The sequence below is a fragment of the Pollicipes pollicipes genome, unplaced genomic scaffold (assembly GCF_011947565.3).
Source record: "Pollicipes pollicipes isolate AB1234 unplaced genomic scaffold, Ppol_2.1 Scaffold_5310;HRSCAF=6273_pilon_pilon_pilon, whole genome shotgun sequence".
Lineage (NCBI taxonomy): Eukaryota > Metazoa > Arthropoda > Thecostraca > Pollicipedomorpha > Pollicipedidae > Pollicipes > Pollicipes pollicipes.
The window spans coordinates 1-10,247 of NW_023596655.1; the positions used below are offsets into that span (position 1 = coordinate 1).

At 49.7% G+C, this 10,247-nt stretch overlaps 1 long non-coding RNA gene across 1 annotated transcript; it reads left to right on the top strand.

Moving 5' to 3' along the window:
• Nucleotides 1–507: 507 nt before the first annotated feature.
• On the top strand, nucleotides 508–9,302 carry LOC119102015 (uncharacterized). The gene is made up of 3 exons (XR_005094635.1): nucleotides 508–694; nucleotides 8,773–8,926; nucleotides 9,267–9,302. It is a non-coding gene; the product is annotated as an uncharacterized LOC119102015 (long non-coding RNA).
• The last annotated feature ends 945 nt before the right edge of the window (nucleotides 9,303–10,247 follow it).

A 10,247-nucleotide genomic window follows, 5' to 3' on the forward strand; every position in this document is an offset into this window, starting at 1 on the left:
AGGTTCGGTGCAGGCAAAACACAGGAAAGGCCGATGTTTTTGTGAAATGTGCATACTGTAGAACTGGCAAAAAGTTCAGAGTGTATACGTTTCATGCAAAGATTTGTAATATATCTCAAAAAGTCAGCATTGGGCACCTTTGGACCAGTTCTGATTTTCCTCAACATTTATATATCTTTGCCTTTTAAGTCTTTCGTTGGGTTGGCGCCGTAGAATTATATGCAAATAAATTGCAACCACCAGCTTCTCCAAAACCGTGGTTTCTGTAAAAAAGGAATACGAGGTATAGATCATCGCTATTTATTAACCCCAGGATAGAAAATAATAAATCAAAATATTTCCAAATGAATTACATGAGATGTTTCAGAAATTAAATGGTGTGTGATGGATATTCAAAGTTTTTGACTACCGGTCAGTTAAACTTGTGGCGCTTCCCCCTGGTCAAACCCGCAGCTTTCACGTGCTTTGCTGATACGCGTGTTTCACAGCGCAACAGTAGAACAGTCACCGACAGCGGCAGTTGTCAAAACTTGGCTCCTGTTACCAGGTGAAGCCGCCGTGGCATCGGCAGGCCGTGAAGAGAAGCCGCGGGCTGGCTGAGAGGACAGGCTGATGGCGAGCGAGGACACGAAGAAGCTCCTCAGGTCCTGTCTTGTCTCCACGAAACGAGGCCTGACATTGAGACAACTCGCCAGTGAGTATACGTCACCTTTCTTCTCTAGTTGTATCGTCATTAGCGTGGTGTGATATTGGCAAAAGCATGAAATGATGTCATTGCTAGCCAGAAGTTAGTCAGTATGTCAAATAGGGGTTGCGAACTAGAAATGCGCCAAGGAATAATCCCTAAGAATAGGATTGGCGAGACCAGCTGGAGTGGTATCCCGTCGGAGGACTTGCGGTGTTGTGCACCGCTTTGGAAGTGGGGGCGCGTTCACATGTATTTTTACACAGCTACCTTCAGAATGGTTCGAGCTTGTGTCAAACCAAAATGGCGCATGTTGTGAAATTTTCGGATGCAAAGGTGAGGAACGTTGAAAACTTTACTGTGCAATTTGTAAAAAGACGATTTTGGGCATTGTCGAATAATGCGAACCAGTGATGAAGGAAGGATGATACAAGTACGAAGTGGTGAGTGAACATGGTCATGCATCAGATAACCTCTTGAATACAAACGGCCCTGAAGAGCTGCGTTAAAACGACACTTCCTAGGTGATGCTGAAACACTGCACGCGAATGACGCAGTGGTCGTGCCTACATTCGCAGAATGGCTCCACTAAAAATGATCAGATGAGGTGCGACATAGGAAAAATGCGCATCATGCCATGCAAGGACGACAAATTACTCTCTGCTGGGCACGCCCCCGCGGCACGTCAACGTACCCGTTCTCTTGCCGATTGCCGAATAGAGGCACACACCACGAGTGACGTCACTGGATGACATCACACACTGGAGGCATGAGGCTTACAGTGTTGTCTATCAGAGCAGTTTGAGAGGCCGACAGCCTGGCCGTGTTCGGGTCCCGATGAGACACGCCGTGCATAGATAGAGTTGTACTAGTGCCATTAAGGCTAAACACCTGTTGATGTTCTTGGGAGTACAGGTTGACGACCTGCTGGCTCAAAACACCCCTCTGGTGATAAAACCCATTTGCACCGCCGGCACGCCGTGATCGAAGCTAGCGAAAAGAAAATTAGGAGCCGTCCATGAATGTCGTTGCGCATTTTGTTGTTGCTATTTTCAAGTCTAGGATGACACAGCCACACATGACCATAACGTTACCCTGCGCAAAACCTCCTCCCTCTCTTGCCGCGCTTCCGTTACGCTCCATCAAGACCTTCCCTCCCTTTCTGCATGCGTGATGTGATTTATGGACCGCCGCTTGTGGCAAATGCGTGTACTTAGGCGATGCCATATATGCAAGTGTAGTTGAGAGAAGTACAACATGTGCAATGTCCTGATTGACGAATTAAACAAACCTGTAGGTTTGAGTCAAATGTTATTTTACAAGGCATAACTTAATCTTTATTTCTCGATCATTTCACGTCATGCAGAAAGCTGCGTCTGTTGATTTTTTTTGCTAGGTATTAGTACTATTAATATTACCTTTATTATTGTTACTTTTACTATTTACTGGTACTATTGTTATGATAACCATAAGCGTTTGCAAGTGCTATTGCTATTATTACGGTTACTATTATCCGCACTGTACGATAGCCCTATTATCATTACCACTCTTCGTTGCTTATATTGCAACTAGACTCGTTTTGTAAAGAACCAGTTATGATGGCAGGCACGTTTGACAACTGCACACTTTGCGCTCATGCCCCCAGATAATTGTTTTATAGCTCGTGTCATAGTTTAAAGCTCTCGTGCGTAAAGTCACAGTACTTACTCCTGAGAAGATGTGGGTAGTGCAATGGTCAAGCTATGCCTTTGTGAGACCAGAGGCACGGAGTTCGCCTCCAAGTGATGCCCGTCCCTCCTGCTGACGTGAGAGGCGGGTGACGCTGTGTGTCCTTACCTGCTAAGTGTGACGTCATGCTCCTGTGGCCGTCCCTCCTGCTGACGTGAGAGGCGGGTGACGCTGTGTATCCTTATCTGCTAAGTGTGACGTAACGCTCCTGTGGCGGCAATGCCGGCATCCGCCCCCAGTCTCTGTAACATCTGTCGTTCTCTTCATGGGCGCTTCGGGCTGTTAGTGCACACTAGTTGTACTAAGGCTTGGCAGTAAGTTGGCACTGTCGTAACGGGGTGCCGTGGTGTAACAGCGTTGTAACGGGACGCCGTGGTGTAACGGTGTTGTAACGGGACGCCGTGGTGTAACGACGTTGTAACGGGACACCGTGGTGTAACGTGTTATAACGGGGTGCCGTGGTGTAACGGCGTTGTAACGAGACGCCGGGGCGTAACGGCGTTATAACGGGACACTGGTGTAACGGCGTTATAACGGGGTGCCGTGGTGTAACTGTGTTATAACGGGGTGCCGTGGTGTAACGGTGTTGTAACGGGATGCGGTGGCGTAACGGCGTTGTAACGGGACACCGTGGTGTAACGGCGTTGTTACGGGACACCGTGGCGTAACGGTGTTGTAACGGGGTGCCGTGGTGTAACGGCGCTGTAACGCCGGCCATGGCACTACGGGGCCCTGAGCCGGAAAGAAGCTCAGTGGTTCAGTCATGTTCTTATTATCTGACAGTTTGTCGGACTATGTAGCTGCTTTTAGGGACGCCAGTTCCCGTATCCTAGAAAAATAGAGCGATGAGGTCGTGTGCTGTGTGCAAGACGGCGACGATGGTTTCCAAATGGGTGACTATGCCAGGTGAGGCCATGTGGTGTCTTTACATGGTTTCGGCGAAAGTTACTGTTGTGCGCCGCACCTGTGCACATTTCACATCCTTGACACTTGAGAGTGTTTCAGCAGCACGCAACGCAACGCAAACTATATCACCAACCCCTGTGGCCCAAGTGCATTATCACTGATCCAACACCGTTCTCGAATGGCGACACCCCGAGAGGAGTTCGCAACATGCGTACAGTACGTTTATTTGCCCCCAGACTTTTTCGCTTTACACACTCGTATCACAGAGGCCTAAGCCGATCCCGCAAACTTTCAGGGGATTTCGAAGGACCTGGTTGGATCGGCCAATACCGTTCCAGAAGCGTGGCTTCCAAACGCTGGGGATCTCTGTTTCTCTTCCTCGTTCCATACCCGGATATACAGTGCGGGTAAGATGAAGCCGTTTCCTCATGGGGTGGGTGTAACCTTGTCATTTCTCCGGGGGCCGACGCGGTCTCCTCGCTAGGATGCGATAGGCTGGAACGGATACATGCAGAGCTGCTCTGTCAGCGCTATGCTCTCTAACTTTATGGTGTACGCATATCTATTTTTTTTATCTGAGTCCGTATTGTATCTGTATATCTATACATTACATCTGTATCTGTGTTGTGTGTGGATCTCCGATAGAAGCGCAAGCAGTCTCCTTGCTTAGAACCGACGCACGGAGAGACACCTGAGCTGGGCGGGACTGGGCGGGACTGACACGCTGAGAGACACCTGAGAGATGACTGGGCAGGCCGGCACTGAGAGATACCTGAGGGATGACTGGGCGGGCCGGCAGATACCCGAGGGATGGCTGGGCGGGCCGGCACTGAGAGATACCCGAGGGATGACTGGGCGGGCCGGCACTGAGAGATACCCGAGGGATGACTGGGCGGGCCGGCACTGAGAGATGTCTGAGGGGTGACTGGGCGGGCCGGCACTGAGAGACACCTGAGGGATGACTGGGCGGGCCGGCACTGAGAGATACCCGAGAGATGACTGGGCAGGCCGGCACTGAGAGATACCCGAGGGATGACTGGGCGGGCCGGCACTGAGAGACACCTGAGGGATGACTGGGCGGGCCGGCACTGAGAGACACCTGAGGGATGACTGGCGGCCGGCACTGAGAGGGATGAGACCTGGGGCGGGCCGGCACTGAGAGACACCTGAGAGATGACTGGGCGGGCCGGCACTGAGAGGACACCTGAGAGGTGACTGGGCGGCCGGCACTGAGAGATACCTGAGGGATGACTGGGCAGGCCGGCACTGAGAGATACCCGAGGGATGGCTGGGCGGGCCGGCACTGAGAGATACCCGAGGGATGACTGGGCGGGCCGGCAGATACCCGAGGGATGACTGGGCGGGCCGGCACTGAGAGACACCTGAGGGATGACTGGGCGGGCCGGCACTGAGAGACACCTGAGTGATGACTGGGCGGGCCGGCACTGAGAGATACCTGAGAGGTGACTGGGCGGGCCGGCAGATACCCCGAGGGATGACTGGGCGGGGCCGGCACTGAGAGACACCTGAGGGGTGACTGGGCGGGCCGGCACTGAGAGATACCCGAGGGATGACTGGGCGGGCCGGCAGATACCCGAGGGATGACTGGGCGGGCCGGCACTGAGAGACACCTGAGGGGTGACTGGGCGGGCCGGCACTGAGAGATACCCGAGGGATGACTGGGCGGGCCGGCAGATACCCGAGGGATGACTGGGCGGGCCGGCACTGAGAGACACCTGAGGGGTGACTGGGCGGGTCGGAGTGGCGAGGCGAAGCGCTTATCATAGCTTGTTTTCAGCAGCGATGGCTGAGGCCCTCAAACTAATGCTTCTGGCTGTTGACCACCCGCGCCATGAGAATCTTGCCGTGAAGTGCTTGACGTCACACAACTTACATCGCGCTGTGGAGGTCCTATCGCAGTCAGAACATGATACTGAACGTGCGCACGTCCACAGCACCCAGCCAAACACATCTGTGAACGGGCTTGCTTGCCTTGCGACCTCATGTGCCAGCGCGTTAGATGAACCATGTTACGCGGTGTGACGTTTGTAAGAAGCGGTGCAGAATGCCTGTGAAGTTAATCCTATAGTAAGAAATACTGCATTATTTACAGCAGCTCGTAGCAAAGACATGAACGGCGATCTGGCATGATCTTGGTTGTCGTGGACAGTAGACGCGTGAATTGCGAGTCCCATTGTTCCGCTAGCTCTATCATGCTGCTTTCCGCCGTTCTTATTTCTGCACGTGGTCCTCTGGATTGGCTTCGAATGTCACGGTGCTTGTAGCTATGCTGCATGAGGAGAAAACACAAAACCACCCACTGCTCATGAACGGATTAGAGATCCCAGTTATGTAACCAATGTCATACTTTTGTGCATGGGGATCAGAATGAAAACACTTCATGCCTGTAGCGGCTGTTGGAAATAGTTGCGTTAGGAGATAGCATTCCGCATGGGCTTCTTTCAATTTGGTTACATTGCAAGGTCGCAAGAAAAGTGCGCCGTGTAAGATAGCATCCGTTCAAATGACCTGGCATTGTTGCCGGACATGTGAACCAGTTGTGCTAGTTCGCATGCGTTTAAAAACTGCATGATTGCACGATAAGTGACCGCAAAGATTGTCACGGTCTCCTGCAGAGACCGTGACCATTGGTCCTCTCAAGTTCGATAACGACAGGGAACTGTGCTGGCATGTCGATATCAGTGGTCTGATATGGCAGAAGCTTCAGGCTTTGCAAGATGTGGAGGATGAGGTCATCCCCGCAATGACCAGCCCTTTCACGGCTTTCTCTTGCATTTCAGCGAGGCGTTCTCTCCTGGATTGGATTTCTGGGTTCCTTCAAATCGATTTCTGGGATGCCGCGCCGGGCAGCGTTTGTTTTGTGAGCCCTAGCCTCACCATTTGATCGAAGAATTTCGTTTCCACGGCAGAATGTTGCAGTGAAAGCTTAACACGCGCTCGGGTGGTTGGTCAGTTTGATTCCTCCGAAGTTTTTGCAGAGTAATTTGCGATGGACGGGGGCGTAGCACCGCCAAACGTTGTATAGTTGTAGGCAATGGAACAACGGATCTTTTGGTACGCAAAATTAGATGTACCCTGTGAGGCGTTGACCTATGACAGGTCAAAGTCAGGCCGTGGCTATCAGTGATGACATTTTCAAGGGAATCGTTCAATCTGATCCGACAATGGAGTGTTAAATGAGGTCATGCATCACTGGCATGGTTTCTCAGATAACAGGCAATTGAATTAGTCAACGAAAAACTTGATTGGCGTTGGGTCTGGCATGAAGGTCACTCCGGGGTCAGAACCAACCTACCTTTTTACTGGCGAGGGTGCCTTCTGGGGTAGTTTCTGATGCTCATTCCGGATTCCTTGATTACAGGGACCGCAGTAGACATCTTCCATAGACTATTTAAAGGTCATAGTATGTCACTGACCTGAAATGACCCAAGCCGACCTCTTGTTTTTTAGAGTATGTTGCATAGCGCAATCTTTTTTGCATATTCAGATTCGAAAATCGAAGCAATATTGTAGGTTTTTGGTTACCATGCCCTTCTAAATGTCAAACAAAGTCGCTGAAAAATGGAAACCATTGACCTTTTGCTTAGGGCAGGTACCTAGGTCCAAAGCGGTTGGATGAGAAGGTCGGGGTCACTTTGGGCATTAATCTAGAGTTTGATCCTGTTTGACCTCATGTGACCCGAAGGTGAGGGCCTAGGAGTCTCCGATTTTGGCACAAGTGAGCTCACACAGGCCAAGGCGGCCTATGAAGTTGGTATCTCTAACTCTCTTAGTTTTTGATATCCCAAGGGGAAAAACTGACGCCCGCCCGAGCGCGTGGTATTCAGGCAGCCGCTGCTGGCGGCCGCAGGCCATCCCAATTGGGGTCAAATAGCGAGTACTTAAAGCGACGCGAACCCGCCCCACTACGGTGGATGAATCCCAAGGCAAGCGTTCCAGCTAACTGAGCTTCCAGGACTGGTGCCGTTCGGTCAGAGATATCTGTTTGACTGTTCTTTACAAATGCCAAATATTTACTCACTGGATAAAGTAGGAAAGTTGTCCCCGAAAGGAAAATGATATATATATGTATATATATATATATATACACATAATTACGAATTAATTAATACATCACGAAACGACAACGGGAAGTATTGGAAAAGAACTGTCTAAGCCGACTGTGCATTGCACGAGCTCGCTGCATGACCTCGCTGCCTTGCTGCCTCTGCCTCTACCTCTGTCTCTGTAAAAAACAACATATATCCGTTTGCAACTCATCAGGGTTGAACCCATTTTCCGCCATCTGTGTTTTCTAGTGTTTGCGTGTATTGCGCGTGCGCGCCATCGAACTGGTGTGTTTGCGCGTATTTGCCACTAAACGTGGAGACAAGAGTCAGATCTAGATCACATCGACTTCATACAACATTTAGTCCTATCCGAATGCAATGCTATTGCATGATTGGCCAAAAGTCCGGTACTAGAACTGATTGTCATTTGTTCGATGAACTTGCCCACAGCTTATCATGCTATTTACTTATCGTTATGTGTCCTTACGATGTGATGCGGTTGCCTGAAAGGGAATGTTCCTTTTTTGAAGATATGAAAGCGAGCATCGGATATGATGAAAGCACTCGCTTATAAGTGTTCGTATAACTTTAAGTGGAAAAGACTGCTCCAGACAACATCACTTCTCTATTTGGTACAGATGCTCCTCAATACGTCACTCTTTGATCGCGTCATCGTACCTTGTACAATGTTGATTGAGAGCCAAAGGACGGCCGTTACATCTGGAAGTGGTGCTCACGAGGGCCAGATATGAACGATGCGACAATTATTTTTTCTTGGCCTAGATCGCCGCATGGCCATTGAATGACAGGATTTGAATGATGTTATTGTGGCATCATGAATGCCTGATAGACCTTGAAAAAGTCTACACAGAATAGTCTATACATGTCTGCAGGCTTATGGCTCAGCAACTAGAGAGGTTTAGGTCTCAAAGCTACGTCAGCTGAAAACCAATGAGGAACAAATGAGGAACAGGCCTTTTAATAGTGAATCATCCAGAGACAATCTATTGCTTAGTGTGATTGCTTTTTTGGGTCTCTGATTTTGTGTTGCTATATTTTATAAGCACTTTTCTAGGTTAGCTGCATGACAAAATGAGGAACAAATGAGGAACAGGCCCTTTAATAGTGAATCATCCAGAGACAATCTATTGCTTGGTGTGATTGCCTTTTTGGGTCTCTGATTTTGTGTTGCTATATTTTATAAGCACTTTTCTAGGTTAGCTGCATGACAAAAATTTGGTTTGGGTGAGGAACAATGAATATGTTGATAGTGAACGCACACGTTGGATAATTCTGACATTAAAAGAAGCATTACATTTTCAGTCATATTGGGCAGCTGCATGCGGTTTTGGTGCTGACTACCTCCAATTATCTGGCCCGCAGTTGACCAAAGATGGAACGGAAACGCTGGTGGAACACGTACCGGACCAAAGCGTTGCTCACATTGCTTCTCTTGTGAGTCGACAGAAGAGCAAACAAAAACCGAAGGCCGGACTGAAGATAAAGAACATAAACATCAAGAAGCACTCTGGAGCAGGTTAGTAATGATTTCTTCTGGTTGGCTGATACTTTATTATTCTTCAGTCATACGGTCCACCGAGGTGTTCTTGTTGAAACGTGCATGCGTACTGATGGAACAATGGCGACACATGTAAAACGTGAACAACGCTTAGATTCCTGACAAGCCTTCACCATTTTGGAGGTTCTTTACAATTGAGGTTGCTGTTATGTGGATGATCATGCGTTCTCTGATTTGACCCTGCCACTGCCATGACCAGTGCCAGGACAGAGGTCACTGACCTCTGACTGGCAGGGGTCACGTGTGAGTAACAAACAGCACACTGTCAGGGAGCCGACCTGTATCTGCATCATTTCAGCTCAGCCGAAAGGTGCCGGTCGGTTGGAGGTCAAGCATTCGCGGCAGCCCCGTGTGGTAAACCAACCGCGACGCCCCAGCACCCGCCACGCTGTGGAGTTGAACGGCCGTGGGACGCCAGAGACCCCCAGGTACCCGACCGGTGGCTGCGTGTGCCTGATCAAGACCTGCAGCGAAATGGCGTACTTACTTGTCAGAGGAAATATGGCGTGATAGAAATATTCTGGGTCTCAAAAGATCCTTTCACAAAACCATAGGAATTTCTAAGATGCTAGGAGATACTTTGACAAAATTCTAAATAAGCTCCAATTTATTGGAAGGTCTCCATAAAATTCATAGATGGATCCCACCTGCCAGCAGATGATTTGACAACATTTCCAACTTCGTGCTGGATCTTGAAAGATCCAAGGCCCAGGAATCGAGGATCGATCCGATCTCAATACCAACTTCTGAGGTCTACTGCGCAGACACTTCCTGGCCTGGTATGTTAGGCTGACCAAGGCTTGCAAGCTTTCTGCCAGCTTTGTCCCAGCCAACAGTTTGGCTGGGTTTTGGTTTGGCCGGGATTGAACGTGTTTGGTTTAGGTTGGGTTCAGACTGAGAGAACCCGAGTCCAGTTCATGGTACGGGGTGTGGAGGGTTTTGGCCAAGAAAACCCGATTAACCATTTGGGTGTCCGGAATCTGCTGGAACTACTCCAAGTAAACCCAAGCTGGGCTCGGCCCAAGCCCAATCGGCGTTGGACTTTGGCCCAATAAACCAATGTAGTAATCTGTTCAACCAAACGCTTTTTAAGCGCATCGAGCGCGCGTATTAGCCCCAGGCTTTGAAGCGCGCATCTGTGTACACCACGCCTTTGCTGAATGTATCCTACCTTTCGACAGCCATTGCCGCTGCGCAGCGTATACTTCCTCCTCCCATTTCCACCTAGTCAAGCCGGGTCTTCTCTTGGAGAAAAGGAGTTATGTGTTCATAAATGTTA